Source organism: Nyctereutes procyonoides, unplaced genomic scaffold (assembly GCF_905146905.1).
Source record: "Nyctereutes procyonoides isolate TBG_1078 unplaced genomic scaffold, NYPRO_anot_genome, whole genome shotgun sequence".
Lineage (NCBI taxonomy): Eukaryota > Metazoa > Chordata > Mammalia > Carnivora > Canidae > Nyctereutes > Nyctereutes procyonoides.
Window position 1 is genome coordinate 9,771,824 of NW_026575128.1, and position 8,495 is coordinate 9,780,318.

Here is an 8,495-nt window from a genome sequence, read left to right on the forward strand (position 1 = left end):
ATTAAGTGCCGCTATGGCTGCTACTTGTGCTCATACATCAATCATCGTGCCCACTAAATCCTCAGCCCTGATGAAAGGCAGCACCAAGGAGAACATCACCCCCCACCCCCCTACACACACCCTGACTCACACAACTGTTTGGACTAGGACTGGGAATCTGACCTAAAGGCAAGCAACCCACAAGCTTGCCAATGACCTACAAATGTGGTCTGCCTCTTAAAAAATGAGTTGGACAAATCAATATTTCTCTCCCAGGAGTTTGAGTTGGGAAACATGAGGTGATTGAGGCAATTGGTAGCAATAAAAACTATGACTAAAAGGATACAAAGAGAGAGGACATAAGGTTGAGTAGGGCTCCATGTAAGAGGAGATGGCATCTAGGCTGAGACAAACTAAAGTGATGAGGAAGCAGAATTTATGAGTGAACAGAAGCTATGAAGTAAAAAACAATAATACATGTTCATTCAACTAATGTTCCCAGAGTTCCTTCTATGAACAAGCCTCCATATTAGGCTCTGAATACATAAGACGCAGCTTCTGCCTTCATTGCACTTAATTTTGGTGGGGAAGAGAGACAAAATAAGTAAACAAAACAGGTAATTAGACATTGTTTTAAGGGTTAAAAAGAAAACAAATATGAAGCTGAGATAGAACATATCAGGAGGGAAACACTTAAGACATAGCACTGCAAAGGAAGTTCTCTCAGAACAGATAATTAAAGAGAGACCTAAAGAATGAGAAGGAGCCAGAGAGAAGAGTATTTGAGGTGGAGGATAAGTAATGCTGGTTGGCAGGAAAGGGCTTATCATGTTCAATGAAGTTGAGAAATGGAAACAAAACAAATCAGCCATGCTGCTGAAGGAAAGGGAAGGAAAGGAAACAGCACGACATGAGTTTGGAGGAGTGAGCAGGAGGCATGTTACGGACATGGAAGGCCTATGTATGGAGTTGAGAATTTAGTTCCAGTGAATTTAGTCCCAGTGAGTCCCAGTGAGAAGCCATGAAAGTATTTGAGACTGAGTAACACGATCCAATAGAATGTGTAGATAAGCTTGAAAGCTAAAGAGTCACCCTAGGTTCAAACCCACACTCTACCATTTACCAGCTGTGTGGTCTTGGGCAAATTACTTAATCTCTCTGTACCCCAGTTACCTTTTCTATAAAATTAGGGGTAGAATTGGGTTTTACCTCATAGAATCATTGTGAAGATTAAATATATATAAAGTGCTTACAGCAGTTTCTGGCACATGATAAACACCCAATAAAAGCTTGTATTATTATTTTGTTTTCAAAAAGGTCATGGTAGCTATTATATAGAGGATGAATGTGTGAAGGATAGAAAGGAAGCCAGTTATGAGGCTGATGAATAGCCTAGGTAAGTGATGTTGAGTGAAGTGGTAGCAGTGGGGACAGAGAGAAATGGACTAATTTGACATATTTTTAGAGGTAAAGTATTCGTACTTTGCAGTTGGATTGGATATTGAGGTGAGGTAAATATAGGAATCAACACTCACTCCTAGGTTTCTAGCTAGAGCAACCAGGTGGAGTGAGGGGACATTTACTGAGAAGGAGGAGCTTGGAGGAAACAGGTTTGGCAGAGAAATTAGGAGTTCTATTTTAGACATGTTAAACTTAAGATGTCAGTGAGATCCGAGGAGATATCAATTAGGCAGTTGGTTGTAAGTTTGGAGCCCAGAAGAGAGGTCTGGGATGAAGATATGAATTTAGAAGTTATTAGCATAATCAGCATTCAAAGCCTCCCTTCCTTGTATCAGCATTCAAAGGCATAGAAGCCATTGAGATTACCTAGGAAGAGACTATACAGAGAGCAGTAAAGGGAGCCAAGAAGAGTCCTGGGGAGCAATGCATTTTAGGGTGGTTGAACAAACAGGGAGAATGAAGAGAGGCCTGTGAAGAGAGAGTAAAACCAGAAGAGCATGGAACAAAAAAACGAAGAGAGTACAGCGTGTCAAGAAAATTGGAGAGGTCAGCTGAAAGTGGAAAGGTCAAATAAGATAAGGATAGAAGGGCAGCCCAGGTGGCTCAGCGGTTTAGTGCCGCCTTCAGCCCAGGGTCTGATCCTGGAGACCCGGGATGGGATCCTGCATCGGTCTCCCTGCGTGGAGCCTGCTTCTCCCTCTGCCTGTGTCTCTGCCTCTCTCTGTGTGTGTATCTCTCATAAATGAATAAATAAAATCTTAAAAAAAAAGATAAGGATAGAAAAAAACATCACTAATGATATTGATAAGAACAATTTCAGCGAAGAGTGTGTGTGTGTGTGTGTGTGTGTGTGTGTGTGTGTGTAGGTGCTAAGTAAGCATCAAATAAATTGGAAGTGTTCTTATTTTGATGGCATATATACCAAAACTAAAACAACACAGAGGAAATTGGCATGACTCCTACATGTAGATGACACACAAATTTATGAAGCATTCCATATGTTTTTATATGGATTTGACTTTGGACAATATTAACTTATATATTTAAAAAGAAAATCAAATCTACAAGAATGAAAGGGATCTTAATTAAAACTGAGTAAAAATAGAAAACAAATAAACCTGACTATATATAAGTGATATATATTTATTCTGAAGAAAAATAAAAACCAATCCAAATAACTTTTGAACACAGTATTTTGAATATATACCTTTAGTCTAAAAACAAAACAAAGCTGCAAACAAATCCTGAACCCAATTTAATAGATTTTTTTTAAGTGACATGGATGTAGATACTGAAACTATTTTTTGTGTTAACACAGAGCAAATGAAAAAAGACAATGATGCTAATGGGAGTCAGAATTCTCACTGTGAGAAAAGGGAGATGCAAATAAGCAATGGGAAAAAGAATCCTGTGGTGCTGAATTGGAATTAGAATGTACTAGTAATGCATTCATGATTAAAAAAAGTTGAACTATATTTTTCTTTTTGGCTCTGTTTTTTTTTTTTTTTCCTTGTGGCTCTGTTTACCTAAAGAGTCTAAAAGCAATTACATCCCAGTAACAATGAGCACATCTAGTGCCCATATCTTGATTTCTAAATACCACTGGCCACTAAAAGGGGAGCTCTTTGGAAAGATGGATGATTTCCAAGGCTATACAGGAAAAAGTACAAGATGAACCTGGAATATCGTATTAAAAGCAAGACAAGTGCTTTAAAAAAAAAAGATAGGGGGATGTCTGGGTGGCTTAGCCGTTTAGCGCTTGTCTTCGGCCCAGGGCGTGATCCTGGGGTCCCGGGATCGGGTCCCACGTCGGGCTCCTGGCAAGGAGCCTGCTTATGCCTCTGCCTGTGTCTCTCATAAATAAATAAAATCTTTTAAAAAATAAATAAAAATAAATTTATTTATTAATAAAAAATAGGTGTGTGTGAAAAGGATACAGGACCCAGTATGAAGGGATCTCACTGGGCAAATCTGGAACAAGTTGAACGTTAAAATGAATAATGACAGTAATCGATTATAGTCTATTAAATAAAATAAGAATCTATGAGTCTATACTAATGATAATAACTATATAAATAAGTAAGAGAAAAGAAAAAGATCTTGCTTATAGTAGAATGCCAACTAAAAAATGTAGGTGGAATAATGGAATTATAAAATCACCATTTTGAAATCATTAGAGTAATTAATTCAGACATTGATTAGGAGTTCTATTTTAAACATGTTAAACTTAAGATGTCAGTGAGATCCAGGGAGATATCAATCAGGCAGTTGGTTTTAAGTCTGGAGCCCAGAAGAGAGGTCTGGGATGAAGATATGAATTTAGAAGTCATTAGCATAATCAGCATTTGAAGATATAGAAGTAGTAGAGATTATCAATTATCAGTGAATGTTGAAAACTTTGAGCACAAGTTTGAGAAGGAACAAGTTGTTTATATAGTCTCAAAGTACCTTTTCAAAGATTACTCATTATTTACATAGGAAAAAATGCTAACTTTACAGTGGAAAAACCTGGCATATGCACCTTAACCAACCGATCAAAGTGAATACCGTAAATAATGGGACCAAGTGACACCATGTTTTTCCTCATCTTATGCACTGAGGACATAACATCCTATGGGTAGTATTCCAACTGCCTCAAAAAAAAAAAAAAAAAAAAAAGAGAAAGAAAGAAAAGGAAAGGAAATTGAATTATAAGAAAACATGGAGCAAAACCAAATAGAGGGAAATTCTACAAAACACTGATCTATACTTCTCAAAAATATCAATATCATGAATAACAATGAAAGACTGGGAAACTGTTCTAGATTAAAGGAGACTACAGGATCAATTAAATACAATAAATGATTAGAGATAAGGCCCTGGATCAGAAGGAAAACTGCTAAATAGGACAGTATCAGACCAATGAGTGAACTTTAAATATGGACTAAATATAAGGATTATATCAATGTTAAATTTCCTAAATTTGATCATCCTACTGGGAGTGGGGGGAGGAATATTTAGGATATTAGGAATAAATGCTAAAAATCAAATGGTTTAGGGGGAAAATCTTGTATATATGTGTGCATCCATACACATATGTACACACAGATTAAAAGATTGTGGCAAAATATAAAGTTCTGGTGCATTGGACTAAAGAGCACATAGGAGTTATTGTTACAACTCTTCTGAAAGTTTGAGATTATTTTGAAGTAAAAAGTTTACAAGTAAATTGGAGATCAGAGAATAGAGCATGCAGTTAACTCTATTGAGAACTTTGGCTGTGAAAGGGAGCAGAGAAATAGGACTAGAGGGGGGCAGCCTGGTGGCTCAGCGGTTTAGTGCTGCCTTTAGCCCCAGGTCCTGATCCTGGGGTCCCGGGATCAAGTCCCACATCGGGGACCCTGCCTGGAGCCTGCTTCTCCCTCTGCCTGTGTCTTGGCCTCTCCCTCTCTCTTTGTCTCTCATTAGTAATAAATAAATACATTCTTAAAAAAAAAAAAAGAAATAGGACTAGAGAAGGAGTCAAGCTTATAAAATAGCTCTTTAAAGATAGGAGAAACTGGAACAGATTTGTACCTCGATGGGAATGATGACGAGCTTCAGCCCATCCTTTATAAGATAAGACATTTGATCAAATACAACTGCCTCGGGCTCCTCTGAGAATATTTTATTCTGTAAACTGCATCTGGGAAGACATTTGAGGTCACCACTTGAGGGCAGTACAAAATGATGCTTCATGTCATTCCGGTAGTTTTACTGTTTTCAGCTGCTGGAACAGAACAAAGCCCTTTGTGTGATTTTTCTCTCAAGTGTGTGTGTGTATGAAATAAACCTAACACACCATTTTTCCCAAATGTTTTAAACAAGAAAAGCCCAACATAATTCATAGCAAGGGTTTGGGGTGAGTAAGAGTAGGAGTGATAATGACGGTCTCAGGCTTAGAAAAATGTCTGGCATGTGTTATGAGTTTAATACAGAATAAAAGGTAACAGAAAGATTAGAGCATGTCAGAGCTGGAAGCGGGCCTAGAGAAGGATGAATCCTGCCCTCTCACTGTGTAGACAGGACCTTGGGTCCAGAGGAGGGAAGGGACTTGGCTGAAGCCACAATAATGTGGTAGAGAAGGTAATAGTTTCAACACCTACCTGGTTAGTCTATAAAGACAAAGGTTCTGATACTTGCAAACGACATCATAAATATAGTCTACAAAGGGACTGACCCCACCACCGGCATTGATACTGAGTTCCTGAAAAAAAATGTGACCTCTGTTGTGAGACTTTGCCCCTTGGGTCCCTCTCTAGCCTGGGAGGATGTGACTCTTCACCCTCAACTCTTGTCCACTTCAACTGGTCCTAATGCTCAGGACAGATTAGTGCTGGTCACAGTCACTCCTTTCTGGCAGGGCCCTAAGGGGTAACATGTCAGACTTTCCTGCCAACACTGAGGGATGAAGGTGAAGTTGGAAAAAAAGTGAATGGGCATGTGGCAGTACATTGTTTGGAAAGAAACTAACAAGGGATGCCTGGGTGGCTCAGGGGTTGAAAGCCTGCATTCGGCCCAGGGTGTGATCCTGGGGTCCGGGGATTGAGTCCCACATCAGGCTCCCCGTGGGGTGCCTGTTTCTCCCTCTGCCTATGTCTCTGCCTCTCTTTCTGTGGGTCTCTCATAAATAAATAAAATATTAAAAAAAAAAACTAACAGGATCAGTGCAGTAGACTGGAAATGAGCTTATTCAGAAAACCCTAGTGAAACACAAAACTCTAAATATGACGTAAATACATAATGGAGAAGAAAGCAACTTGAGACTGATTAAAATACAGAAACCAATATGACTTCTTATCATGCTAATTAATAGGCTCAATATGCAGAAGAGCCCCTAACCTCACTGTAGTCTACAGAAAAATGCTCACTCATTAGCCTACCATTTCAAAGAATTCCTAACCTGGCCCCAGCCCCTTCTCTAGTCTCCTGTCCTGCGATGGTTCCCATTCAATCCACTATTTTCTGAACACTTGCTGCAGTTTAGATGCTGTGGTATACTGGGCTGGGCTCACCACTTGCTCCATTTTGAGCTTCACCTCAAATGGCACCTTCTTTGAATGCTTTCCTTGATCTGACCCTCACATTTACTTGAAGATTCCTTTTGGTTCCCACAGGCATTGCTTTGCTTATATTGAGTATTCATCTCTGCTTTGTCTTCTGCACTACATAATGAGCACTCTGAGGGCATGGACTGGGTCTTAATACAACTATTATTTTTTAGGGATTATTTCCATTTATTAGTAGTCTACCAAAAATCTTTCTTATCTTTCTACCAGTCTTGTCTTTCCAACATTCCAAGTCTAACAATTCTCTAATAGTTCCTGGGCCAGTGATCCCAACACCTATTGACCATTCCTTACCCGTCTTATGTCCTCACTTCTCTTCTTACCCACTTAAATTCCAAGGGCCAAGGTCCAATATTATAATCATTCCCTTGATATATCTCCTCTTTTCCTCTTCTTGCTTTGTTATTCTGTGTCTCAAAACCCCTACCCTGGGCAATCTAACTCTCCACCCTCTCTCTACCTTTTGGAAAATGGTTGAAGAAAAAAACACAAGGTTGTCAATTGGACTCTTCAAATTCATTACCACTAATCTCAAGTAAGCCTTTAGTGCTATCTGGTGATTATTTTATTTTAAAAGTCCATCTACTTTCCCTAAATGATTATTTCATACTTTTTCCCTCCTCAAACATCAGCATGTTCTTTTTTTTTCTCTCTCAACAGATAATTCACCTGCCTGCATGATTGATGCCTGCACACCCCAGTCCTTGACGGTACTCTGAAAGCCAATCATTGCCCCTATGTTTCAGCAATTCTCTCTCTCATCTATGTTATCAGTATTTCCCTTTCCAAAAGATCACCCATCAACTTAAAAAGTCTATGATGGGGAGACTGGGTGGTTTAGTGGGTTAATTAAGCCGGGACTCCTGATCTCAGCTCAGGTCATGATCTCTAGGTTGTGAGATGGAGCCCTGCATTTGGCTCTGCACTCAGTGGGGAGTCTGCTTGAGATCTCCCCCCTCTTCCTTTGCCCCTTCCCCAGCCCCACGTGCATACTTTCTCTCAAATAAATGAATAAATCTAAAAATAAAAGTGCTATGGTACCTCTCATCTTAAAAAAAGAAATCTCTCTTGATTCCATAATTCCTTCTAGCTACCCCATTGTTTCTCTGCTCTTCATTTCAGCCAAATAGCTCTAAAGAATTATCTATGTTCCTTGATTTCAAGTCCTACCTTTTCATTTTCTCTAGAGTTCACTTTAATCAGGTTTATCCCCTTTCTTAACTGAAACTGTTTTTACCAAGATTACCAACGACCACCAGATTGATAAATCTGGAGTTATTCTGAATTCTCATCTAACTGACTCTATGATCAGAGTCAGATCTGATACGTTTACTAACTCCCTCCTTCCTTCCTCATTTCTTCTTGAGACACTTGTCTTTATTTGGCTCCAGGACAGACACGATACTCTCCTAGTTTTACTCTAAGCTCACTGTTGGTTGTTCCTTCTCAGTTCCTTCTCCTTTACTGGTTTCACTTCATTTCCTTAATCTTTAACTTGGAGTGGCTGCAGTTGGACTTCTTAGATCTACAGATACTCATTGTACAGATAGTCTTACCCAGTCTCATGGCTTTAAATGCCCCCAGTATGCTATTGACACCCAAACTTATATCTCCAACTCATATTCCCCCCCGCTGAACTCCAAACTCATATTTCAATTGCATTCTTCACATTTCAACTTGGACGTTTAAAAAGTATCTCAAACTCCGTGCAAGACAAAATTCCTGATGTTCTTCCCAAATTGGTTTCTTTCCTATCTCACCCCATTACTCCAGTTGCTCAGGCAAAAATCTGGCATCATCCTTGACTCTTCTTCCTCTCATACCTGACAGTTAAACCTTTAGCAAATCCCACCTTCAAAATATATGCAGATCTGACCACTTCTTACCACTTCTCCCCACAAATTTCCATCCTCCCCACCATGCTAATTCTCTGATCCAAGCCATCATACCGATTGTTAAAATGATATC

General features: G+C 39.3%; 1 non-coding gene across 1 annotated transcript; it reads left to right on the plus strand.

Annotated features, from left to right (window-relative positions):
- The first annotated feature begins 2,335 nt into the window (after nt 1-2,335).
- LOC129520969 (U6 spliceosomal RNA) lies at nt 2,336-2,444 on the plus strand. Its single transcript, XR_008666732.1, has one exon. It is a non-coding gene; the product is annotated as a U6 spliceosomal RNA (small nuclear RNA).
- The last annotated feature ends 6,051 nt before the right edge of the window (nt 2,445-8,495 follow it).